This window comes from Habropoda laboriosa, unplaced genomic scaffold, assembly GCF_001263275.1.
Source record: "Habropoda laboriosa isolate 0110345459 unplaced genomic scaffold, ASM126327v1 scaffold301, whole genome shotgun sequence".
In the NCBI taxonomy this organism is placed as follows: domain Eukaryota; kingdom Metazoa; phylum Arthropoda; class Insecta; order Hymenoptera; family Apidae; genus Habropoda; species Habropoda laboriosa.
In genome coordinates, this window is record NW_017100408.1 from 270236 (window position 1) to 297848 (window position 27613).

The following is a 27613-nucleotide window of genomic DNA, read 5'->3' on the forward strand; positions in this document are numbered from 1 at the left end:
ATCGTGGGTATCGTTTTATTGGGAAGACGGCTCCGGTTCAGGGAGCCGGCTCGTAAAGTAAGACTGATCGTCCTCCACCACGGGAAATTAGTTGGAATTTTAAATATGAATCCCGAAGAAAAGCAGTACCTTCTCTCGAGTACAGTTTACGTAGACGCTTGAAATCCAGCGGTAGGAATAACGAACGACACGGAACTTTAAGTAGGCGTTAGGTCTAACGAGAAAAGAAGAAGCTCTGCTAGAAGTTGTTTAAAAGAAGTGAATTCGATGGAATTGTACATAGAAGAACGGTAAAACTGTTTGAACTGGTCCACGAGAAACCAAGGTACTCGGCTCGTTTGACATTATCCTGTTGAGCTCGGATAAAAGCGTTCGCAATCGAGAGTCCGGGTTACGATTTCAACTTCCCCGGCGCGTGAGAGTAAAACCAGCGGCACGCTTATCGGTTCTCGAGACGAACACCCGTAAAGCAGAGGAGAACCTCGGAGATTTACGATTCGGGCATGAAAAGCGCAACAATCGTCTTTTCGACGCGTACGTAATAACCGGCGATTTTGAACCTTGTTTAATTCTCCTTTAAACCCCGGAGAAACTCGAGTCTGGACTCGGCTAACGAAGAAAAAAGACGTTCTTAAGAAAATACAAACGACTTCACTGTTCACCATCCGGTAAACTTCTCGGGAGGAAGTTGAAGTCCGTGCTGGAAAGACGCTTTTCGAAATCCGTAATAAACTTCGTCGAGTCCCTGTCACATAGAGAAGAGATACCCCCTGGTTCGCTGGCCGTTTGTAAAGTAACCGCTGTTGGATCAAGAACGGCGAAGAGAGAGAGAGAACAAAAAGGAAACTGGCGAAAAGGAAGATGGAGTCTGACGGAGAGAATCTTGATCTCTACACCGGTGAATATCGACGAAAGGGAGGGGTTGGGGGAGAGAAAAAGGAAGGTAGGAAAGAATCTGGAAAGACCGAGAAACTTTGTGGTTACGTGCCAGCTGAGAAGGACCGAGAGGAGAAGAGGAACGATCGTTAAAAGCCTTCGTCATCTTCGTCATCTTACTCGCGGAGGAGGGTCCTCGAGTGGATGGATAGGGGAAAAATCAGAGGAGAAAGAGGGAGGGAGTAGAAATGAAGCAAAAGGGAATGAAAAACTCGTGGAGCAAGAAAGGCGATATTTCAGCGGCGGGGGCTCCGGCGATTAATTGCCAAAATAACTGCAGACACGAGGAATCGTTTAGGCACTACTCTCGGAACATTGTTTACCGTGGAATACAGCCGGCTGGAATGTATGTCCCCGTGGACACGCGGGACATAATATACGGGGACAGTTACCGCCCTCGGCGACGTATATTACCCCCCACCTAAGTGGCGCTCTTTCGTTTCGTCCTAGCTCCAACGACCGCGGTGAAATATTCCGCGTGGCTCGCACCAGACACCCGCATGATTCAGGAGAAGTCGATCGATCGTGTTCGAGCCTCATCGAAAACGCGCCCCCTAGCCTCTGCAGCCATCTAGATGGCTGGCTAGAGCTCGGTGGCCCGCGTGTGTGCTGCAGGTGACGCTTTCGACGCTCTCCCATTCTCGACTTCCCGATCCCACGATATTACGGAAGACGAATATCATCTTTAGGTAGGTACGTGCCAGCAGGGCAAACCGTTCGACACACCGAATTAAATCTTCGACTTGTTCAGCTTTGCTCTAATATTCGGCGGCAAGCGTTACACCGACGAGGGGTGGATGTGGTTACCAGAGCTGCGCGAACATACGGCTTGGAAGGTTGCCAGTGTGATTCTAGGTGTAGTTTAGACGTTCTCGTTGTAATGCACCGTGTATGACTGGGCTTGTCTATTAGCGACGACTTAATTCTTCGAGTTTTTTTAACGAAGGTGGATTCACTTTTAGAGGATGTGTAGATTTACAACTGCTAGGTGAATTTAGGTCAGAGTGACAAATTTTGATTTCTATCGTACAGAAGTTAGTTGAGTGGTACATAGGCTCCTCTGTTCCCCTTGTTTATTAAAGGATTTATCTGTTCTACTTAAACAATATGATGTCTCCAAAAGAATTTAAAACACTCTGCCCACACGAATATGTAAAGAATTCATAAAATTAAAGAAAAAATTGAATATACCAGCTGGCAGCCCTTCGAGAAAAGGCCATTAATACTAATGATGCAAATTTCCGGTAAACAAACACAATTATTTTCAAAAACACGTCGCTTTTACTCCAACCCACAAAAACAGCAATTTCGCGAATTCCAGCCGAACACATTTAAAGTCCAACAATCGTGGGGATGAATAAAAGATGCACGCCGTAAGTTTGAACAGGCAAAGTATTTCGAACGCGTGCATATATCCCGGCGAAACCACGGGAACCATAACAAGGGAACAGCCATTAACATTTCCACGAACAGCAAACGAGCACCGCGAGAGAGAGAGAGAGAGAGTGGACAGGGCTGATTAAAGCGCGAACGCGCGGTCGACTTGTCCCGCGACAAACAGCCTCGTCGGTAGAAGCCAGAAATCGAGTCGTTCAACCGCGACCGGACCTTTAACCCGTGCCACACGACCAGGCCTTCAGAGAATCCGTCGCGTTGCACGAGCAGCAAAACCAAGGTGTCGCTCGACCGGCACGCCGCTCGCTTTATTTTCGTCCGCGATCCGCTTCGAGGCACGGCGGATTTACTCGCCCGTCTCTCGGTATCGCGCGATAAATAAAATCCACGAGGAAGAGAGGACAGCGAAACGAGGAAAAGAAACTCTGGTGGCGCGACGTCGCGTGGCTCGCGTGAACACCCTTCACAGCGTAGACAGCGTTTAAATCGACCGAAGAAAAATGTCTGCGACCAACAACGCGCCGTTCCGAGCCTCTGTCAACCGAACTGCTTAACAAAGATTTTTCATCTTTTCCACGGTTGTTTATCCGATCTTCTGCGCGACGATGCTGTTACTTAGATCGTTGCAAATGGTGAAGGATGTTTGTGCTGCTCGTCGCTTTGGTGTGCCAGAGGAAGCTTTTTCGTGTGATAAATTCGATCCACCCCGACAGGAACATATTACTAACTTTCTTCTAGATTGGAAGTAATCGTTGGTGCACTTGTAAATGCCCAGTGAGCCGGTGGTTGTTCAATTAAATTCCGAATTGGCGTGTTACACATCGGTCGAAGAGAAATTCCGCGGCGGTCGAGGCTCTCTTTGAAGTCTCCCGAAGGAAGACCTTGAACGGGAGAGACGCGCAACATTTGCGAGAGGCGCGTATTAAAAAATTCCAGCCTGGAAATTTCAGGAATTCAATTTTTCCTTGGCTCGATGCTCGACGGGGCTCGTTACGAAGACCCTGCGCGATCTCCGGAGTAAGAGCTGACGGTGGAAATAGAGTGGAAGGTCGTCGCGCGGCGGAGAAACTTAAGTATGATTTAACGTACGAGCGGAAATAATGGCGCAAGCGAGCAAGCAAAAAGGAACGATTTGTCCATCAAAGGTAGAATAAAAAAAATGCTGTCGTAATAAGATAAGCGACGTATTTGCCGGTGAACATTGATATTGCCGTAAAAAGCAAGAGAGAGATTGTCGAATGCACGGTGAACACGAAACGAAAAGCGCATGCACGACAAGCGGATCTAATACGTTTAATTGAGCAGAGCAGGGACGAGCGTCCTCCCAGCGAAGAGGCCCGATGTTATCTGAACACGAAAGGTCGATGAAGTTCGGTCTCGGTTGCACGAAAGAAGAATTAATTCTGCGCCGTAAAGCTTCCCATTATGTTAACAGCCCCTATGGACGATAAAGTTGCCGCGACTCGCAATTATATGGCGCCTACGTGCTTCAGAGAAACGAAACCCTGTAATAATATATATTTTTCCAGCAACGTGTAACCATTCCCTTCCTCGTGGGTCGTAAACGGGTCGAATCACCGTCGAGAAGCGATAGAATACCATCGCGTACGCGATCCTATTCAATCGTAGTAGTTAACGAAAGAAAAACTGCCCTCCGCCGGCATCTCTAGGCGAAGGAAAAAGAACGAGCAGACATAATCCTCGTACGCACTTACGCGAAAACGTGGCGTGAAAACCATCCGTGATGGTTCCAGCAGAGCAGAGGCTGGATCAGCCTCCTCCCGGATATAATGCCGGTGAAATGGTCGCTTTAGTATGATATACGTATCACTTACGCGGAGCGATAATGAAAAGATTTGCTGGCTCTTTATGACTTCCGTGGCCGCTAACGTGCCTCCTCTCTCTCTCCATCCTTTTCCCTTCTCCTCCACTGTGTCCTTCTCTCTCGTTTCCTCCTATTCCGCTCGGTTTTTCCCGGAGCGCACGCCTCGAGCCGCTTCGCTATCGCTTTCGTTGCACTTGCACGGTTTCCTGGCTCCTATTAATTTTTCATTAGCCTCTCATCCAATGAAATTAACCGTCTCCGCTCTCTTTGATCGTGCAACAGAGAGGTTCGAACGGTAGAGCTCGGAGAATCTTTCATTCGCATCAAAAGAAATTGATATTCCCCTGCGCTCTTTTTCTCTCGCGGCCGCTCTAGATAGCCACAAAGCTGATCGCGTATATACCTGCCCCGCTCTCTCGCGTATTACAAACCCCGAGCTAGCCTCTTTTTTCGCCCGTCCCGCGAACGTGAACTGCTCACGAGTCGGGTAAAATCAGCGGGAAAACCTTAATCTAGCAGACAGCTACCTCTGTCTTCTCCGGGTTCACTGACAGTTACACACTCGACGGAAGACAAGAGGGAAAATTTCCCGTGAATAGTCTTCCCTCTAGTTACGTTCTCCCCTCTTCTTCGGGTCTCTCGTTCTCTCTGGACCACTTACCAATCGTTAAACTCTTCAACACCGGTGTAACGTGCGAGTGAAAAGGTAGAAGGAACTGTGAAACGTTTCTCGGCCCGGCCTTTCACATCGGAATTTGAAATTTTCGAAAGAGAAGTGGTCGTAGTCTAAGGCATTATCGTTAAGTACCTGCGAATTTAAGGTCTCGCGAACGAGAAGTGTTTGCAAGCGTGCTTCACCGACTCCAGCAGCGAATACGACTGCGATACTCGTGCCAATAATCACACGTCCATAAACCACACCTCTCGCGAATCACCCGTTCAAAACTCGCAACTCTTCCGTTTCGAAAACGCATAATTGAACGTTGACGTCTACACCCTCGTTTCCTCGAAATCGAATCGATTGTTACACCGAACTCGCGTATTCGGTGGCGGCCATTTAGAGTCGGTAAAATAATAACGACTAGGCTAACGCGACGCGGGGCCTAAGTCACCCTCTCACCGGCCTATAGCTCTCTTTTACGACTGAAAATTACGGCCGCGCGACCCTAACGCGCGTTTATGGCCCTCGACGACGCCCATCGTCGCTCCTGGTCAATCCCAAGTCCCTGGAAAATTTTCGATTCCTTCCGCTAAGTATCCTTCCGTGTTTCTTTCCCCGGGAAACCGTCCCCCTTTCGGAAAAGTATCAATCTTTTACGACTAATACCGAACAATAGGCATCAAAAACGGTCCAAGCTGTCGAATTTAACACGCGAAATTCGAGGAACCGCGTCGTAACGACGCCAGGCGCCTTCGATGAATCACGATCGTAAAACTGCGAGAATTCACTCGATTAAAGCGGTCGTTCGGCCAGGCAAGTGGTCGCGAGATTGAAGTTCCATCCCCACGATACGGAAAAGCAGATGAAAACGGTCCGTAACGCAATATTCTACCACTCTTACCACCCTCAGACTAGACGAAAACTATGCTCGAACATTCTGTTCGCGTATAGAAAAATAAACGTACGAGGTACGTAGTTTGTAAGGAACTGACGCGAGCGATAAGTTCGATCCTGCCGCCTTTTAATACAACATAATTGGGAATGTTTCCGGGATCCCCGATGCGGTAACATGTTGATCTCCCCTAAAAAATCGACGGCTTAGAGAAAGCTAAATCCCCAGGAATGCGTGTCGAATCCCGTGAAGTTGATTTTTCTACGAGCTATCCCCCTCGTATCTTCTATTTCTTATCTCTCTGTGCACTGGTTTTCGGCTTAGTTCTAGTCGCAAGATTTCCCGTGTGTCTTCGCGTTTCTTCGCACGCACATTCGCACAGCAGCCAGGAGCGGAGACGCGGGCTTTAATCTAAGCGATGCTACGTGAGGTGTTTGCGGTTCAGGATCCCCTTCCACGCTTCGAGAAGAAAGGGAAGAGCTTTCGGTTAGGCTTCTCTGTCTTTCATGCAAACCAGACCCTTCCGCTCATCCCTTACTCGTACTTTCATCTTTGTTCAGACTCCTCCACTCGTGAAATTTACTAAAGTCTTCCTTAGACCGCGGTCGCAAGAGCGTTGAAGCGTCGTTTCTGACGGGCCTGCAGCTCGTGTGCGTAACAGTGTTACGCTACGATGGACGTTGCAACGTCCATCTTATCGTCCGTTATTTCAACGCGTAACGTTTCGCCTCTTTACCCGAGCTTTCTCCGAGCTCGACGAGTTAATATCGACTAAACCTACCTCTCCAGCATTTGGTAGCCGCGAAATTTCGCGCACGAGATCGATACAGAGGCAACCGTTCCTTCCTAATTAATCAAAAGCGCGCGTGGAGAGTGAAGTTTTAATATTTGCCGCGGGTGCTGCAGGTAGCGGTGAGGATTTTCGAGGTAAAATGCGCAGTCGTTTGAGGCCGACTGCACCGTTCTCCCGAGGCGATTCACATTTTCTACGCTGTGGTTCCGCCAAAAGAAAACCTTGGACGTTTTTGCGAAAAAAAAAAAAAAAAGGAAGAAAGAATCTGCCCGTTTGAAACAGGGTGAAAGATGCTTAGTCTGAAAAGTGGTCGCTGCGACAACGTTCTTCCTTCACGAAGAAGGATGACGACGCGTGCCATTGGAGGCAGCCAGGAGAAGCTGGTAATGTTCGAGGGAAGCAAGCGTGTATACCCAGAAGGATCAAGGGTGATCCTGGGCCAGCCAGGACTTGGCAACACTAAGCACACCAGCGCCGCTGCGCTCCTATCTGGCAATTTCAGAAGTTGTCCTCTGGATCCTGGCGGGACGCAATTTCGTGAGGATAATTTAAAAATCGCGGGATTAACGGTAAGCCTGCTCGTATATTGGCTTATCCTGGCCGGCGGCGGTGTCAGCTCTGTCCAACCGGTCTATATTAAAGCGGCGCGGCCGCGTGATAATAACGGGCCAATAACGCTCGTTTTATATTCGACGATTCGTTTGATCACGATAAAGAGGAAAAACCGCTCAGCCGCTTTACCGCCGCGGCTAATTATTGCGCCGCGCGTTATAAATTGGAATTTTCGCCTCTGCTACAGAGCCCGTTCACTTTTACGAATTTCCCTTTTTCCGCTCTTTTCATAATCGTTTTACTTTGCTCTTCCCTGCACAGAGGACGAAACGAAGCACGCACGAAATCTCTGGCTGCGTTAATTAGCAACCACTACCGATATCCGGAGATCAAACGCAGATTTCGCGTCACAGATTGGCACAGCGTTGAAAGACTGTAGATAGGAAAGAATCGCCAAGGTTTATTTCACACTTGTTGGATGCCGTTGACGACGTTCGAGCTTCCCTTGCGGATCTCGACGAGACCGCTGGCGAAAAGAACATCGGCATAACTTACCACCCCGAAAGAGGTCCATAAATCCCGCGACATGCTCGCCCAAGAACCTATAAATCAAGACTTTCGACCGAACTGTCGACCACTGGTCACCTACGTCATCCTCTCCCGTTCAACTATCTCTCGTCCAACCCTTTAAACCCCTTCACGACGTGCATCCATCTCGAAGCAGCTCGTGGGAACCGTGGAATGTTTCCTGCTGTTGGGACGTCTAAGGAAAGAGGGAGAGGAAAAGGAAGAAACCACGAAAGAGACTTTTATCGAGCAATTCGTAGCGGCAAATAAATTTCGTTCCGGTGGTTCGCGTTTTCGAAACGATTTCCTCCGGCAGCAGCCACCTCTCTCTCTGCGTATACGCATTCTGAAACGGAATAAGGATCGTCGCTTAATTCGAGAGATCGCAGAGAACCGTTCTCCCGACCCTACGAAACGAACTGACGGGGAATAGTAATCGGGCGTCGTTAGAGGGGGGCCGCACAATGCGTGCCAGGACGCGATTCCACGATACCACCCTCATTGTCTATCGGAATCCACCCCTGTCTCGATCCTACGAGGCCTCGTCCGTGACGACTGACTGTGGTTTAACCTCGGCGGTTTAGCACGCTCAAACGAGCCCGTTTCTCCACCCTTCCACCATCCATCCCGATTCGACTCTGCACTTCTTCCATCCTGGGACGACACGCGTGCCTCCTCTACCGCTCTGGACGCCTAGATGATCGTTCAACCTCCTCGAGAGACTCTTAGGGATTCGGATGAAGAATCGAGCGTGATTTGATGCTTTTGGACGTTGTTTGTCGGTTAGTAGCAAGAGAGAGGTTTATTCTGCTCGAAATTAGAGGAGATTGATCCAACTTCAAACGAAGGACACTTGGATCGCGGTGTTTGAGATATTTTAATGCAATTTTTGGGGTTCGAGAGCAGCTAATAAAATACTGCTTACCTTTGATGCTTACTGATAGAAAAAGGACTCTATTTTTAATTGCGACAGTGTTCTCTCGTTAAACAGTACAATGTCATATGAAAATAGCTCGAGTTTCGAGACCCATCGCTCTTCCTAGCAAACCGACGATTTATTTTATTCCACCGAAGTCGCTTTCACTATTTCGTTCACATATTCCTTTCGTCGTGAAGACGATACAGAAGCGATAGGAGAGTTGTCGCTAAGGATGTCTCAGTTATAGCTGGTTCGTTGAACGTTTTCGCAGGAACGAAGCGACGCAAACGGGACAAAAGTGGCGGAAATTGTATTCTATGCAAAGACACGAGTAATTACGGGGTTGTTAACAAGAGCGTATTCTGTTATCTCAAAAGACAACGTGAATGTAAATTTTCCTCGTCGCTCGAACGAGAGGGATCACAGACTCCCGATTTTCGCACTCGGTTTCGCGAACGGTAAATCTCTAGGTTGCTTCAGCGAACAGTGTTTGACAGGGTGATGTAAAAAGATAACGCGGAGGAAAGCTGAAAGTATATGCCGGTATTTCTCTTTGCGTGGTAGGACGCAAACAGCGGGGCAAAAAGCAGCACGGAATATAGGAGCCATAAATATCCCTACGAAGACAGAATTCTAGGTCTTGCCCCAACAAATTTTCCTATTAATTTTCTGGTACAGCGCGAGTGCTCGCCACAGGTCCCTTTTTTTTTACGCGTGCTACTCGAAATTCTGAAGCAAAATACCGCGGAGACGACGGGAATACTTCGCTAAGCGGAGTGTACGACATCGGTCCTCCGAATAAAATCGCAGAAATTCTATGGTTTTCCATTTTCTTAGACTGATTCGAAATATTTTATTCCCTTGCAAACATTCCATTTTCCTAGACTGATTTGAAATATTAAATCTCCTTGCAAACAATTCCGTTTAAAAATTCTTACACTTTCCTAGACTAATTCGAAATATTTCATTATAAACGGGATCAAGTCCCATTAGTGTACATAGGGTGTATAAGCATTCAGAATATAATACATAATACATGATTCATAATTCGCGGGGACTTGTTACCGTTAAGTGCATTAATTTGTACAACAAATTTTTGAAGCTGCAAGCATTACTCGAAAAAAAGTTCAAATGCGTCTTATAAAGGGTTGGATAAAACAACGAAGTGGATCTTAATGATCTTGATGGTGCGTAAAAGTTTATAGGTGCTAGTAATTGCGGACAGCAAACAACGCCATTAATTATTTTACGTAAAAACATCAGATCATTAACGGTTCTCCTTGTTTCGAGAGCTCGCATGTTAAGAGTAGACAAAATCGGATCATAATTATGGTCTGTAAGAGTCATTTTTTGCCCTAACTTAAAAGCTGTAAACCTGAGGAAAACGTGTCCAGCACAATCAAGATGATGTTTATATTTGATCTGACGAGGGGACCAAATGAGCGACGCGTATTCAAGACGTGGCCTCACAAGAGAGCAGTATAATATTTTTATAGTCTTCAAAAAAAATTCTCTTTTCAAATATTCGCAATTTCCTAGACTATTTCGAAATATTAAATCTTGCAAAAAATTCCATTTAAAAATTCTTACACTTTCCTAGACTAATTCGAAATATTTTACTTTCTTTGAAAAAAATTCAATTTTCCTAGACTAATTTGAAATATTAAAACTTGCAAAAAATATTTGCATTTTCCTAGACTGATTCGAAATACTTTAATTTCTTTGAAAAAAATTCAATTTTCGTAGACTAATTTGAAATATTAAATCTTGCAAAAAATATTTGCATTTTCCTAGACTGATTCGAAATACTTTACTTTCTTTGAAAAAGTTCTGTTTTAAAATATTGGCATTTTTCTAGGCTAATTTGAAACATTATATTTCCTTGCAAAAAATTCCATTTTAAAATACTTGCACTGTCCTAGACTAATTTGAAATATTTTATTTTCTTGCAAAAAATTCCATTTTAAAATACTTGCATTTTCCCAGACTACTTTGAAATACTATATTTCCTCGCAAAAAGTTCCAGTGTCTTTTAAAATGAACAATACACCAATAAAGCAGCAAGGCAGAAGCGGATAAAAAGAATTAGCATACAGGCATCGGAATCGAAGAGTGACCGAAGTATAATATCAGTTCCGATTCAGTCGTGATCGAGCATCGTTCGCCTGAACTTAACCTATAAAAACGAACGATCGGTTGTCCGTACTAACCCCGAGATTCAGCCGGGAAACTACGTCCCATTTCGTGCATATCGTCCGAAAAACGAAATCTCGTGAAAACCCTCGCGATAAATTCTCCCTACGTCCAAGCTTCGTTCCCGCTGGTACCACCCAAAGTTTTCCATATTGTTTCGATACACAGTAGACGCGAACCGCGGTGTATCGCATACGTATCTGAGTATCCTCGGAGGACAACGCGCTCGGTTCCTCGACGAACTGGAACGAAGGGTCGGCGTGGACGCGGAGCGAATACAAATGCGGCGATTAGAGGCGTTTTCGCGGCACGCGAATAGCAAATGATCCGCGGCAACCGGGGAGGATCCTCGGCGACATCCTGCAGCCAACCGACTCGCGACTGGCCCATTTTCCTGGGAAATTGCGACAGCAAACACCTGCGGCCAGTTTCCACTTTGTGGAAATTCATGCGGATAACGTGTTTATATTTTAACAAGAATCTAGATAGGAATATCGTGGAGAAGAAACTGGGATGAGAATTATACGTTTCGAGTCTGTTCGCGGAGGGCTGTAACTGTTCCTGTTTGAAGGAAAGAAGCTCGAAAATCGTCCGATTCCAAGCGGCTTTTCGAAATTTTCGAAAACAACGGCGGTTGAAAGAAAGAGGACCGTTGCAAATGGGGGAAGTACTCGAGGAGACTTACGAGCGTGAAGTAGGACGAAAAGGGGGCAACTTTTTTCGACTCGTTAGAGCTATACGTTGGATTCGTCGAGGCAGAGATAGGCTTGTCCGCGTTATTCCCAAACTTCTCGAGCATCGTTGGAACTTGTGGATCGAGGCTTAGCCTACTTTCAAGTTCCAGCGTAACTTGGAGCGCCTCTCCATGAACGAGGACGTTCCAGGTATTCCCACAGCGGATCTGATAGGCTGCGATAGCTATTTTCCAAATAACCAGCCTCGTCGCGGGAGTAAGGAGTGAGCTTTCGTTGGGTAGGGGTTCGAACTATCGCGAAACAGCCCGCGGCTAGTGAAGCGTCTTCCCAACTTCAGCCTTTCAGTTCAAAGTGCTCGAAATTGTTGTAGATAGTAATTACATCGTCGAGTAACATGTTTCCATATAAGAATTATCGGCGAAGAACGATTATTAACAATAGTTGCTGTATGTCAAAGCTAAGGCATACTTCTGAGACCATAACTTTCTACCACGCTACATTTCTTCCATCGTACTTATACATCATACGCGGAAGAACAGTGGGCATACGACAACAATTGCGAAATGTCCCCTAAGATGAAACGAGCGGTCCAGTAGGCTATCACGAGCAGCCTAATTAGCGGTACACTCGAAGAGGACGCGTATCAATTTCCATCGTCTTGGTCGTGTCCTCCTTGGCGAAATTGAATCTGGACGGAAGGCTGCCGAGAAATAATTAGCACGGCGAGCTTCGTCCCTTTAAGGTCCCTGATCCAGAGGGATCGTCGACGTAATCCCTCAAATATGAATATAATTTGCCGGCGAAGAGAGGGAGAGTAGATACCGGTTGGACAGGGTACGGAGGCGCGCGAAGCAAGCCGTCAGAGCGGAGCCCGGCTCGTGGATCAACCGCCGCCGTAATTATGTTTCGTTCGCTGACAACCTGCCACCGATAATGAATATCACAACGCTGCCCGGCTCCGGCTATCTCTCCCATTTTTCTCCCTTTTTTTCCACCCTCTACCCTCCGGCGTGGTTCGAAAACTCTCGTAGATCTCGCGACGCTGGACATTCCACGACGAGGGAGAGCGCGAGTGAAATATCTTTCTGTCTGCACGGGTCGATTCCGAGGGATCATTTTAGCGCGTGACACAACTGACGACGCGTCAATGGGTCCAGCCGCGAGCGCGGAATTTCGTTCTCCGCCACATTTACGCGCACACACCGTAGGTGGACTCTACTTTATTCTAGGGAAGGAGGTGGACGACGACGGGGGTATTTTCTCGTCTTAATTGCGGAAAATGTTGTCGTTCGTCTGTGGCATTGATCGTTAATTATTCGCCGCCGCGGTGAACACTGCGGTACGCGGCGAAATGGAAGCACGCGGCTATTGTCCATTTCCGTGTATTGTTCGGATTTTTGCTCGTTAGCCGGTCGACACGACGTGCACACTCGCGCGAACGATGTGATGGAACCGAGTAATTTCAACGCGTATAACTCTCGCGCGATTTACAACACTCTGTCGTGGAAGTACTTGTTACACTTTCCTCTTCAAACGGTGTTAATTGCGGCGAAAGAGACGGGGAGCTGGGCTAGGTTACCGAAAAGCAGGTGAATCTCGTTACGCTATGGTCACTGCGTTATTCCAAATTCTCAATATTTTCAAATACTCTACCACAGGCCATCTTTTACGCTAAACTCTGCCATATATCATTCGATTTCCTCCGTTCCTCCCTGCCGTCGAGCATCGTCACGCCATGGAGCGTAATCCAGATTACCGAAAAGCAGGTGAATCTCGTTACGCTATGGTCACTGCGTTATTCCAAATTCTCAATATTTTCAAATATTGAGCCATAAATCATTCGATTTCCTCCGTTCCTCCCTGCCGTCGAGCATCGTCACGCCATGGAGCGTAATCCAGCTGGAAGAGGCAGGAATTTGGCGAGTTGGGTACGAGGCATAGCGATTGTCCGCGAGTCCGTACGAAGGACGGTTTGGGCCCGAATAGTTTGGATATTTTTGGCGGTAAACGGCGGCTTCGTTCTGGTGAATAGACACGCGAGGCCACGGGGGAACGTTGCCTCGATCGCTCAACCCCTTTCGCCGGATTCTCGATGCACCCCTCGAGAATGCTATCTTCCGCGAAACCGAAGAATCGGAATAAAGGCTGCGTGAGCCGCGTGCATTGTGTCGCCTGGTCCCACGCCTATTCCCCGGCGTGTATAAGCGAGCTTAAGCCCTGTCTCGCATACATTATCGCCGACGCCGCCGCTTCGATTGTCTCCGGTTCCCGTTAACTCGAGAAGGGTTAGAGCACCACGAGATTGCAAACTGCGATACATCCTAGGATCCTCCTATTAGGCGTTCGTTACCATTCGTCGAGTAATCGATCCTCTTGATAATCGTGTATCGCGGAATCAGGTGGAAATTGATTTCTCGATAATTCCCTTGTGGGGCTAGATCTCCCTCTACTGCTTCGTTAATCGTGGAACTCCCTTGGCTCAGAATACTTCCCACTTTGGAAATTGCATCCCTTATGAAAAATGCAGCAAAGAATTGTAGATCTTTCGATAATTTCTTTATCGGGGTTAGTGTCCCTTCGTGGCTTCATTAACCGTGTGTCCTAATTTTCTCATTTTTAAAATTACATCCCAATTCAGCGAAAACTGTCGAGGTTAACGTCCCATTGCTGCATTATTAATCACGGAACTCCCTTAAGCTCAGGTTACCCGATTTTCTCATTTCAAACACTGCATCTCATGTGACAAACGTACAAGCCCTAACGAACTGCAAACAATATTTGGATCCTACACTCCTCAAAAGCAAGAAAAGTAATACGAATTCCAACGCAGATTCATCCCGAACGATTAATCCGGTCCCAATAATATTTGTCTCGGATAGCGGGAAGTGGCAGCCGGTCTTTATCCTCCCTCGGTGATTTCGTTTCCACTTTTCCTTCCGTCCTCTCCTCCCTCCGCTGTTGGTGGCGTGAGGGCAAGACCGCCGAATCGCAGCCACGAAAACCGAAATTGCCTGTTCGACGAGAAGTCAGAAGCAGACCGATGCTCAAAAACCCATTATCCGGGCATTATCATCTTTAATTTGTTTTCGCGCCGGATTATCTTACGGGATTAGCCTCAGTCTCCTTCTTCCCTCGATCTTCTTTTTGCCACACGCTGCTGCACCGTTCATCTCTCGATCTTCCATCCTCCCTTCAACCCCCAGCCCTCTTCTTCCTCGTTTCTCTACCCCGGGTGGGATAAGGTTCGCCTACAGGAGCTGGCAATTACGGAAACGTCGGGATTGGAAGGAAGAACAGTATCTTCCTCCTACGATCGATCCTCGACTCGCCTCTTAATGGCTCATCGAACACAGATTCCGCTCTGACGGGAAATCTGACGGCGGTTCTGTTGCAATTATCACGGTCTCCCGATTAATCGAATTTCACCGTCGGTGAACGGTGTCTGTCGCTTAGCGCACGTAAATCCTCGCGAGAGTGCCTCCGTACAGCTTTTATTCTCCTTACAGAGCAACCGCGTGACTTTCTGCAATCTCGTAAACGAACGGTAGGAAATTGTACGGTGTCGACGATTCTATTACTCTTACGTGTATTGAAATTGAAAATACGCGAGTAATGACCAGAACGGAACGCGATAATTACGCGATACTCGAAACCGTTGGGTGAAAAAAAAAAAAAAAGAAACGTCTTTTTTTCTTTTTTAATGAAACTCCACGGCCATTAGCGTGCGTGTGGAAGGAGTAAAAATGGATTTTACCATTGAAATTCCCTTTCTACCGGTGAAATGGAACAGCAACGCCACCTTCGTAGCCGGTGTAGAAAGCCATCGCGTGGTTTAGCGGCGCGGACGATAACCGTAGGGAACTGTAAACCGTGCAATCGATGTACTCACGTATCGGGTGTCCTCGAAAAACCGTACTCCTCGCTCGTAAACACGCACCGATGGTTGGTGGGGGGGGGGAAGAAGAGTGGTATCGCGTGCGATCGACGAAGTGGAGTGAAAAGGCGGTCGATCGCTTTCAGCCGGGGCAAATTGAGATGAAAAACTCGTTCCTCGCGATGTGAAAAAGGGAGGGGCGTAAGGAGGGAGAGGTTGGAAGGTTAAACACACCGGTCCGCGGCGCTTTCCATCCGGCGGAAAAAATGCATTTCAATTATCGGCTCGCGCGTCGCCGTGCGGTGCCAATTTCGGCATAACCGCGCCGCTATGCCGGTAAATTCGACCCGGTCACTCACCCGAAAAGCCAGCCCCCCGCGCGGCACCGTAATTAAATTCCGAACGACTCTGCCCGGTCTGTCAAAAACCTTCGATCGACCGCGGCGCAAAAAGATCGCTCCCAGGGAAAGGTGGACTTGGTGTATTGTACGTGAGAGAGGAGGAGGGCGTGCTGGATTATTTTGCGGGAAAAAATCGAGAAGTGGGAGGTTCTCTTCGGACGTTGAATTATTGCCGCTTTCCGGAGTAAACGGTGCAACTGGAGCGGTGAGGAGGTGGTTGAATTTGGTGCTCGGACAATGAGAAGAGAGATTGGGGAATTTAAGAAGAAAGAACGAATTTTAAGAAATTGTCTTCTTTTCGCCTGCAACCTGCAACCGGTGGTACACCGCTGCGCGAAACGCGTTAATCACATTCTTTTACGTCCCATTGTACAACTATTCGGCTGTTATTTCGAGTGTTTTACGATTACAAGGAGACTCAAGTTAAAATTGAACTTTATTACGAGCGCGATCCTCATCGGTGGTTATCTAAACCACGATCTCGTGTCTCGTGTGCGACGCGGTGTAATAAAACAAAGGGGTTAGAACTACAATCTAAACGTTAAAGTGCAACCTGAACCCTAAGAATTCACACCCCCCCACATTTTAGCGAGCATTTTAAAAGCCTACGCAAAAGATACGCATCGCGTCAACCATTTTAGGAAGCAATATTTTCCGCCGCCGTTTTTCGACCTTTTTTCTCCCCCTCTGCGCGAGAGAGAATTTACTACAGCACGCGAGAGGCGAAGGAGCAAAACCTGCCGGTCGAAGCCTAACGGGGTTGGGCCGAGCGTATGCGCGATTAAATTGAAATATTCGGTGAAAAATTCTCGCTTTGGAATTCGATGGAGCGAGATTAGCGGACGTAATTTATCCTCGTTTAATTATCAACAAAAAATCGCCTCGACCCTCCGCTCCGAGGGAGAAACTGTTGCCAGCTCCTGGCGGCACGCAGCACCGTACAACGTGAGCGAGAGAGGAGAAGGGCAGAGGGTGGGAGAGACGGAGAGGGGAAAGAAGAAAAAAGAAATTGAGAGTAAGGGAGGGAGAACGAGGGCGGTGTATCGAGGGAGGGCGTCGGCTCCCGGATTTAATTTTAATCTCTGATGCTTTTAGCGCATGAGACGATTTTTCAAAGTCCACGGGAACCTTCCTTCCCCCTGCCCCTGCCATGTCGCGGCCTCATAACTCTTCCGCCGATGTATTAACGTCGTGTTAGCGAGCAATATAACAATGCTGAATGGCCGTGCGCGTTTGTAAGTGGAGCGAGAACTCTCCAGCGGCGGCTGCATGCACGCTCAGCCGTGAGAGAAGGTGACACACTGCGGTGCAAAGTTCCGCCCTGGCTTGCATCGTCCGGAAGCTGCGAGGCAACCACCCCCCCGCTATCATTAATCGACACTTTAACCCTTCACCGCCACCGCCCTTCGCTCTTGCCGTTTCGTCTGGTCTGGGATGGCAAATATGCACCGCCACGCCACCGGCCATCGATAATACCCAGGCAGGAAGTTGCAGGAGAATGCAAGAGCGTGTGTGTGTGTCGTAACTAACGACGTAGCGTAATAACACGTTGTGGAAAAAAGTGAACTGTCTCTTATCTCGATGCCAGAGAAACGGGGAATTACAAGTGACTCTGTTAGGCTACTCTAGAAACGACACTACACACTTCCTCGAATCACGAGGGGACATCGTAAAGCACAAGCGTGAAGATCGCTTTACAACGGTCGATTCGTTCCAGATTTCCAACGAATCGATGCCCGAAGGAGCTACATAGCTGGCTCTACGAACGGAGACAAAGAGCTAATTTCCAAGCTAGCACGTACAGCTCGAGATATATCGAGCGTGCTCGTTCCGTTTGACCTAGTGGCGGCACCCTGCGCTTCGAAAAGGGATCCTGGAAACGGTTAATACTCCAAGGACGAAGGGAGTTGACGAACGGACCGTTCCAGACCAATGACCAACTAAACACGCACGTGTGGTGCACGCACGCACTCACGCGACCACGCACCCTGGTGATCCATAACACTGTGTCAACCGAATCTCTATCTGAGATAAAAGGCCGGCGACTGATCGTTCGTACATGCGTGAAATGCTCGCCCTCGAAAAAATTCCACGTTCGGAGAACGGATCCTACGGAGATCCACGCGTTTCCTGAAGGGTTCTACAGTCGTACGGCAATTGGGGTTAAGAGCACGATCGAAATGGTCGCGGTGAATGGAAGTCGAAAACACGCGGAGCTTTTGTTCGTCGAATAAGTGTCCTCTCGATCGAACATTTCGCCGTTGGAGGTTAGTTCTTTCAAGCCGATCCTAATATCGAAATGGCTGGCTGGTCGTCGTGTGTGACAAACAGGGACGACGTGAATTAATACGGAAAATTGGAAACATAGAAGGGATCATCGTTGATACTACGGACGCTCTTTCGTTCGTGATGTCAATTCAGCTATCCAGGTCATTTGCGGCTCTCTTCTTCTGTCGATCCTAATATCGAAATGGCTGCTCCACCAAAGTTACAAAGCATCGAGAGGCGAGCAACAACGCTGATGGGATAAGTCGCGTGACCCGGAACACTGTGACATCGAGTAATTAACACTTCATCAACGGTAAGTTGTTAGGGAAGTTGGGAAATCCTCTGCTGTTCAACTATGCTGAAAGTCTAATTTTGCCCGATGGAGGGGTTCCGCGGGCTTTTGTAATTACACCAAGATTCTCGGAAACGTACTTTGGTTGCAGCGTGTAATCAATGTTTATATGCCAGTTTTCAAATCGGAACATACTTCAACTTCTTTCTCTTACCCTGCGCGTTACATGTAAAATCGTCCGCTAAGAGCACTCTCAGCATCCTTTCATCCGAGACCTACCAAAGCGGTGGAGAATTTATAGCTAGAACGAAGTCACACTCGGTAACTTGGAAAGCAACCATCTCGATCGAGTGGAATCATTAATAACGAAACGAAGATAACTTGCAAAGTGTCCGGGGGGAAAAAGGAAAGTCAGGAACAATGCGAGCACAGAGCAGAAGCCGTAATTCCGTATCGACGCGCGCGACGACCATGGAACACAGCCATACGGTGTAATTAACGTCGCGCGGAGGTCGCCAAGTAACGAAAGCTCGGCTACAGACGGCAACGATTCCGCGCGGAATACGCGGCATATGAGGCACACACACGTACGTGTGTAGTATGTACAGAGCGAGATCGCGAATTCCACATTCCTCGAGACGGCAGAATGCAAATAAGTCGTTCACCCTCTCCCCCTCTTTTACCTCCTACGATAATTACCGAGCGGGTAGACACCGGAGTCGTCTAGTTCTATCCCAGGTGCGTTTCTCCCATCGTCGAAATTTCGAGCAACGCACACAGGATTTAAATATTAGCGAGATTGAGACGCGGATTCGAGAGATTAATGGTAGGTGACAGTCGCGTGGAAGATTAGTTCCACCTATATAGACGTGGTAGCGCAGGCGTAATCTCGAATTCTGAGCGTAGTTCCAACTTCGTGCTCTCACTTATAGACGACGTTTCTCCGCACGGAGGATATGCCGAATATTCCACACGCCAAAGTGGGCAAATCCGTCGAAGAAATGCACATTCGAAACATTCCAATTGCAGCATCGATTACCAAGATGAAGAGCAAGGGAGAGTCTGAACGTTAGGGGTTCCCGAGCACCGTGGATCCTTCGGAAAGAAGCTTCCGCGTTCGGAGCATTCTACCGAGTAAAAGCCTCTTTGTGCCCAGAGACAACGTCTCTGGAGGAACGTTGTTCTTCGTTCGCGTCGATCGACTTCCCTGTTGCACGAGACACTCGTCCTTCGTGCCTTTTTTTCGTCGGCAACAACCCTTTCCCCCCGGTTAGCGGCGCCATTGAACGGCGCGATAAGCGGGCAAACGAGATATCGCGAGAAACGATATTACGGTCGGGTCAGTTTCGTTGGTTCACGCAACACCAGGAGTAAAGGCGTATCTAACGATTGTGATTCGTTCGACTGTAAGGTCGCCACCCGTAGCTTAGGTAAGCTGAGGACGCAGGTAAGTCACGCTCGACCTGGAAAATGGAGTAATCGAGCGAGTGTAGCCGTCATTCACCGGGACGAATCGTGGCCGGCGATTTTTTTCGTCGCTACGCTACGTTGCGCTGTCGTGACGCGCGGCAATATAATTACAATATTACACGATCCCGTGATAACGCCGCGGCTCCAGCCGCAAAGAACACCGCCAACTTCGCTGTTTCACGTCTCTCTCTCTCTCTCTCTCTCTCTCTCTCTCTCTCTCTTCTACTCCCTCGTATACCGCTGTTCACCTTTTAATTCTCACCTCGTTCCTTCCTTTTTCCCTACGTAATTAATTGCCCGTTCTACGCCAGGCGCCACCCAACGACCTGCTACGACCATTAACTTTATTTACTCGCCACCAACCACCCCGCGTTAGGTGTAAACAAGCAGCTGCACTTTCCGAACCGCAGCCAGTCTTGACCAGACGACGTGTCGAGGTAGCTAATTGATTTAATTGCTCGTTACCGGGACACGCTGAATTTCAGCCAGCTCTATGCCCGTTAGAGAGTAAGAGAGAATAGAGGGTGGTAAAGGGATAGTTTGATCAACTAAACGTAGAGAGGGAGTTACGGGCGAAAATAATCTATTATTTGGTTGGGACGCTGGTTCGGCGACGATGACACCCATTAAATTTATTCACTTACTTCACCCTCCGAGTGTAAACAGTCGGCAGACTACCGTGACGCGATCCTTGACGCGCGGATATTCCCTCGACCCGTTAGGGGAACACGGGCCCTCATTATTTTCCGCTCGCTGTTACTCCGCTACCCCTCTCCTTCCGTCGCCACGCTGTTTGTTAATAATTTGCGCGATGTATGCGGCGATACCGGTGCCGCCGTCGTCGCGGATGCTGATGGACACTCGATTTTTATTCTTCGCAGAAGAGTGTTTCGAGTGTGCTTCTTAGGATTCAGAGAGTAAAAATCGCGTGTAACGTGGAACGGTTGAATTTTTTAAGAAAAAAATTACTCTTCGTTTCTCACGAGGGGCAAAGGAACAAGCCGTTACCAAGTCGAAACGACGCGTTTAAATATTCCTAACCTTTCGCGCGGCCAATTCTGACCCTCGGAATTACGAACAAGCAGTTGGAGAGGATTTCGCCGTTGGGGCGGACGATTCGGCGAGAGACGCGTCTCGAACCGAGCGGAAAGCTCGCTCGAGGGGACACCTCTGACATAACACTTATATCTTATTCCACGGCGGTAGAAAATGGATTTATCCTTGGTGCCACACGCTGAATATGTGCGTAGATCCGACCGAATCCTCCGGCATTATTTATTCTACTTCGTTGGCATCGAGGCGAGTCAAACCGTTCGTTGTATCCCGAATAGCTTTTTCCTCCGTTAAACGTTACATATCCAGACTTCGATCAGCGTGGAAAGATTGCTTCCAGCCCAGCCAGTCTCTCGTCGCGAGATGAATTTTCACGAGAGCACGTTCTCTTCAAAAACGAGACGAAAATTCCTATCATCGAGGCAAACAAGTTTCGTCGTCGCAAAGTAGAGGAAGACGTTTCAATCCGAACTCCTAGAGATGGAAAGACCGCGCGACGCGAGTTTTCGCGTAAACTGGCGCGAATTGGATAGCGGCAACTCGAAAAGGAAGAGGAACAACGGGTGTTGCGTGACTATCGAAATAACGAGGAGAGTAACAGTGGTAGCGGTGCATAATGGCAAGGGTAATAGTGGGTAACGGGAACGGCACGTACGAGGCCCACTACCTCGTGCCGCCGGTACCACGTGAGATTTCTAATTGGCGGATCGTCGGCTCTAATAGCGCTCGAGGGCCGATCGACACGAGGATACTCGATCCTGATCGGGAAACGTTTACCTCGCTATCTCCACGGGACACGCGTTCACCTCGATTACCAGCCTATGAAAAGAATCGTCGGGTATATAGTGGCCACGCCGCTTAACACGTCCAGTTGCGTAATTCCCTTCGATTTTCCTGCACCGTGAAAGCGTGCTAATCAATTTCTTCGAGCGATTCCAGCAGGTTTGCCTGGCTAACAAAACCAGCCTTTTTTAATCTTACAGAACCGAGTGGATCGAAGTGTATAGGGAGTTTCGAGTGGTAGGAAGTTAGCTAAGAAGCACGATGTAAAAGTCTATAGAGAAATAGACGAGGTGAAAAATTTGCGTGGAAAGTGGAAACGCGAATGGTTGAACGATATCGCGGAGGAAGATAAGAAGTGACCAGAATAGGAAACCGAGTGTCGTAAATAATGCTCGAATAGCTGGTACGGAAGCTCGGGTACAAAAATAATAACGATAATAGTATACAGAAAGATTAACGAAGAAACTCTGTAGCTAAGAGTAATCCTGTTACCCAGGATTATATCAGTTGATGGGATGTTGAGAACTTTCCAAGTGAAATCCTCACAATAACGCCCCGATCTCCTCACACGCGGCACACACTCCGCCTGTGCCACCTTCTCTCCACCGATCATTAATCATCCCCGTTTTCCCCGTGCGCGCATCCGTTACGAACCAGCATACACTCTCAGGAAACGTCTTCTTCGTCGTCATTTCGTAGATCACCGCGGCTTAGCTTTCCAGCCGCCACCTCCCTTGGTCCGTAAACCCATATGCATCGATCTAATCTCGTACGCTCCGGCTTTAAAATCCTATCTGAAGATACGGAGGCGCATCTATTAGACGTTATCCAGCTATAACTGCGGCGAGGGTTGCCTCCAGCTACCATTCCGGCCAGACTTTCTAAAGGAGAACCGTTTCACGACGATCGTACCAATGGTTCGCGATTATTCGTCGATAATTTCTCTTCCACTGGTGGAACTCTGACAGGAGGAAATTCCCAAAAATTCTCTCTTCTCTTCCCTTCTCATTCTTTCTCTCTCTCTCTCTCTCTCTCTCCATTTGGAAAAATGGAAATGGAACGGTGCACCGCTTGAAGAGGGACGACCAGGTGGAAGTCGACACACGTTTCAAAATCGCATTCGCTATTCAAGCGGGGAGGTCTGTCGGTTCGAAGCTGTCTGCGTATATCGCCGGTCGTACCGACATCTCGATGCGCGAGATACGCGACTGGAAGGTTGGTGGGCTGTGTGTGCCAGCGTACGAAATATCTCCACGTTTAATGGACCATACGCCGCGCAAGTACAATTCTTAACGTTACTACCCCGCGGGGCGGCACCCCTAAATTTCGCCTGGGAACGCGCCTCCCTCGTAAAACGTATCGGTCGTAGCCTTCGCTTACCTACCCGCAGCGGAATTCTCCTGCAAATTTATCGCGCGACATACGCGCACGCTTTATCGCCCTTTACCGAGAGCCTAGTACGTCGTCCGACTCGCGGAACGCGCGACGATCATGTTCGAGGGTGACTCGCGGTTTCCTGTCCAGGAAGTCGCGGGAGGGTGAAGGTAGCAGGGTCGTTTAGTCGGCGAATAAAGAAGTTTGTGTAATTTAGGTGCGTTTAACGAGGCGAAATTGTAGCTGTTTTTTAACCGAGGTACAAACTCTGTGGTTTAACGCTGTATTTTTATGGCGATGGTAACGATCTATCGTTCATTTCTATCGTTGTCACTTTTTATTGCCGCCAAATTGGAATTGTTTGCAAATTAACATATGTGCCGGGTGAAGGACACTTGTTGATGCACAGAACGAACATATTTGCGAACAAAAATTGCAAAAATGAAAGTTGCCAGTGACGTCTTTGTGACACTTTCGCTTTTTTCTTAATTCTTCACGTCTTTTTCCAGTTTTCAGTTTAACAATTTTTTTTGTTAAAGTGTGTAGTGTCGAAAATTCGCTAATATTAAAAGGGTTAAAGACGAATTTTATGTTATTTATATACCGCAGAACCTCGGTACAAAGCCCACCATCTACCCGAGATATCATATGCAACAGAGAAGAACAAACATGCATTACAAGTACGTACATTTATTCTTCCTCTACGCACGTTTGCCTGTTCACTTATGGAACCACCCTCGTACGGACCATTTTTCTCCGCGATCAGAAAGGAAAACAGGAATATTTGCAGCGCGGACGACGATTCGATGGCCCCGGGTCGAGAACGGGCAACGAGACCGGAATGACAAATTATGTCTGGGTGACCCTAGTTTACCGTAGTCATAGAAGTCAGATTAGACCGCGTAATCGACAAGCGATCCATCAGGATCCGTCCCCAAATTCGATCTTAATACATCTCTGGCCATCGGCCAATCGCTACTCTCTATCGTTCACCTATCTTCTGACACCGTGCTACCCGGATAGATGTCGCGTAAGCGATCGTGCCTGACTAGCGTACGCTACAATGCAATACCGAACGAAGATTGACGGATAAACGTCGAAAAAAGAAACGAACACCATTAACGAGTTTCCACCGTGAAATATTACCTCCACCTTGATGAAACAAATTTCTTCCCCTCATTTTTCGGCTTTCTCATCCGACGCCGAGGCGTTCAACGAATCGGAACAGGTACTTTTGTTTAGATCGTAGGCAAAGAGTGTTCTCGAACCGGACGACTTCATCATCCACGCCTTCTTCTTCTTTCGCAGAGGTCTTCTTTGTACAGCAACGTCCGGGAGGCGTTGATCGAACGGCCAGGATGATGAATCGACCATTAAGGGGGTTGCGTGAAAAAGTTACGCTGCACGAATTCTACGAGATCACTCCGATTGACAAATCCTGGCTTTTCCCTCCGACGCCCATATTAAGATTCATCTTCCCCGGCAGAATTTCAATCGTCCCGTTCTTCCTATCTTCTCCTTCTATCTGCAGTAGCCTGGCTTAATTCTGGATAATTAACTACTCCAGGAGATTTTGATCGGTCGCTTTGAAACAACAAACACAGACAGAAGCTCCCGCGCCGCGTGATCACAGCGATAGATAAAACGTTTTCAACGACTCGACGAAGCATTTACAACTAATAAACATTTTTCCGTCTGGATGGACGTGGCGAGATTATCTGAGGAAAAGATTGCCATGCAAACGGGCCAATTAACAGAGATAAACGCAGGAATGTCGGCTAGAGAAGAGGGCCGTGAATGGGGACCTAATCAGGCCTGAACAAGTGGCACACGCGCGGAAGAACGTCGGGATCGACGGGGGGAGGGGGGAGGGCGGGAAAATTCAAAGGTTAGCGGTGGATGATAATTAAACGACAGAAGGAGAGGAGGGGGAGCGCTAATTAAAAACGTAAATCTCCATCCGGGTGGATAGCACCGCAGACTCGGTGTTATTAAATTCGAGGGTATTAATTACCTCTGCAACGCGAGACTTAGGAAATGACATTTGAATCGCAAAGAGTTCCACCGGGCGAAGAACAAAGCGCGGGTAAAGCAATATTCAAGCACAAGGAGGGCCTTCTCTTACGGTGTCCGACACAAAGCCGGCGTTAATTAACAATTAAAGTTATTACATCCGTTTGGTTCCGGGCGAACGACTTTTCTACCTACGCTTACAACGTTCTCGCGTGTGTGTGTGTCGCACAGGCCGCAACGATGGGGCATTCGATACCGGGGGATATTTTCAAAGGAACCGGTAACCGTGAAATTTTAATATCCTTTGAACGTTATTCCGCGGGTGCAATTTTCCGTTCTTTCCAACGGAACGGAGAAAGCTCCGAAGGCGGAAGTGAAATGCTAATACGTCGCGACGGAACGCGTGCACATCTTCGAAAAATTTGCCCCCCGGTCGCTTTTGAGAACCCTTTACGAGAAAAGTAGAGGCTTGTTGTTGGCGTTCGCGAGTTGAATAAGAAATTCGAGGGCGGTCAGCGTCGGCCTCCCAAGTCCCATCGCCAACCGAGACACGCGTCCACGTTTCGCGCAAGAAAAGCTTGCCTAGCACGTTCTCGAGGAGCCGGCACGCGCATACATTTGCATTTTACGGCGCGCCTAATTGAGCTGTTCGTTATTTTGTCATGGCGATCCGCCGCTGGCTCGTGTAGCGTGTACGCGCCGGCTTTATCGTCACCCGTTACGTACGCCATCTCTCCTGCTCCCCCGTATCCGTCGTAACGAACTCGATACGAACTCTCTCAGCCTGTACAAACAGAAATTCTTGCCTATAAAAAGAGGGCCTACACTTGAGATTCGAGGAGAAGTTAGGAAAATCGCACGAGGAAAGAGAGCGAAACTGTAAAATATGACGAAACCAACTTCACTTGTTACTATCCCCCGTAATCGTGACACTTGGCCGAAGAAAAGAACACGGTGAAAGAACCTGAGACTCCGTTACAAGCACGAATGTTTCTCGCCGCGCTGATCTATCAACGCGACCGACCTTTTTCCTGGGCGTAGTCGAGGATCTATAATTGAATCTAGAAAACGCTCCCACAAAAGGTCTGCCTTTGAAAATATTCCAAAGTTCCAACCAGAACTAACGCAGTTATATATACGTGTAGTATACTCTTCGTTCATACATGCACGTGTGTGCATATGTATACACTGGGTGGACGAAACTGTAAGCTCGTTTTATTTGCCCGAAACTTATCGCGCCACTCTACGGACGGTGACTTTCGACCCGAACCCCCCGCAGTCTTCTTCCTCCTTGTTAGTTACGTCGTGGCGCACAAAGCATATTGCGTTTCGCGTTACTAGTTTCATTGTCGGGCGTATTTTCATAAAGCTTCTTTCGGACGGCGCGTATTCATAAACAAAGCCGGGAGCTTCGTCTCTTTTTCTCCTAGCCGGTACATACTCCTAATTAAATATCAGCCTCGTGGCGTTGCGCCACGCCGCGCCGTCGTCCTGCAAATTCATTTTCAATCTCCGCAGCCGAGTTGAATCTCGACTCGAACCAAAGGACGTCTTTGTCAATTCCGGAAAAGAAGAAAAAGAGCGGTAAGGGAGGAGAATGGAACGAGGAAGAAGAGGAGTTCTGTCCATGAGAAAATCGCGAGAACCGGAGTCCCGCGAAAAATTCCCTGACGCACGTGATTCGAGCGACTAAATGGCCGGTTGTCATTGAAATTCCATACGTCCCTCCACCATGATAGCTTCGTAATCGTGAAATATTTGCGTAATAAGAATTTCATCGCAAAAATCATCGACCGCCTTCGTGTTGGAACCGCCCCGGTAGGATTAGAAGTGAATTTTCACGAGACCTTTCACGAGCGTAGAGTCAATTTGAAGTTGAGAAAGGAGAATAATCGTAGAGCGAACCACGGCGCGATAATTATGTTTCTTTATTCGCGAACAAACGCCAAGTTTCTTTTTCCACCGTACAACAGGTTAATTACGAAAGCACTGTCAGGCTGTCGTCCTGAAAAGGCGTTTCGCGTGGCGAGGTCAGGGGGTTAAATTAACACCGCGAAGACAACGAGTGAAAATAATTGATAATTACAGCGCGCGTCGATGCAAGCTCCGCGCACGTTCAATTTACATGTATGCAAATTTCCCAGGGACAATCCGCCGCGTCATTGTGCCGCATGAGACGCTCGATCGCGGTGACGTTCGCTTCTTTTCACCGGCGCCCCGTGCAATTTGCCCGGATATGAAGCTGGAACAATCAACGTCCTGCGGGACCCTCGAGATCTCTATTTAAAAAACAATTTAACTTCGTTGATGCCGGGAACATTAGGGAACCCTTGAATAGACCCCGAGGAAATTGCACCCCTGTCACGATCGCTTCTTTTTCCTCCCTACCCGACGATTTTCGGCGAACACAGAAATCGTCCAGGTTCGAAGAAAATTTCAATCTCTCTCTCTCTTTCCCCGGCTCGTTCTCCTCCCTCTCTCCGGCTTTGGCTCCTGGCCTGCATCGTTTGGGCAAACGTCCGGTGATGTATGGGGCAGCCACGAACCCCACGTAACCGGGGTTACGAACCTCCAAATTGATTCGAATCGTTCCTCGACCATAATGCTGGATAACTAATGACTCTCGCGCGGCCCTGATATCACGGCAGGTACGAGAC

At 48.1% G+C, this 27613-nt stretch overlaps 1 protein-coding gene across 1 annotated transcript in view; it reads right to left on the reverse strand.

Annotated features, from left to right (window-relative positions):
• The window catches only part of LOC108575456, a 264797-nt gene that overhangs the window by 156635 nt on the left and 80549 nt on the right, over nucleotides 1-27613 (reverse strand). The window lies entirely within an intron of this gene.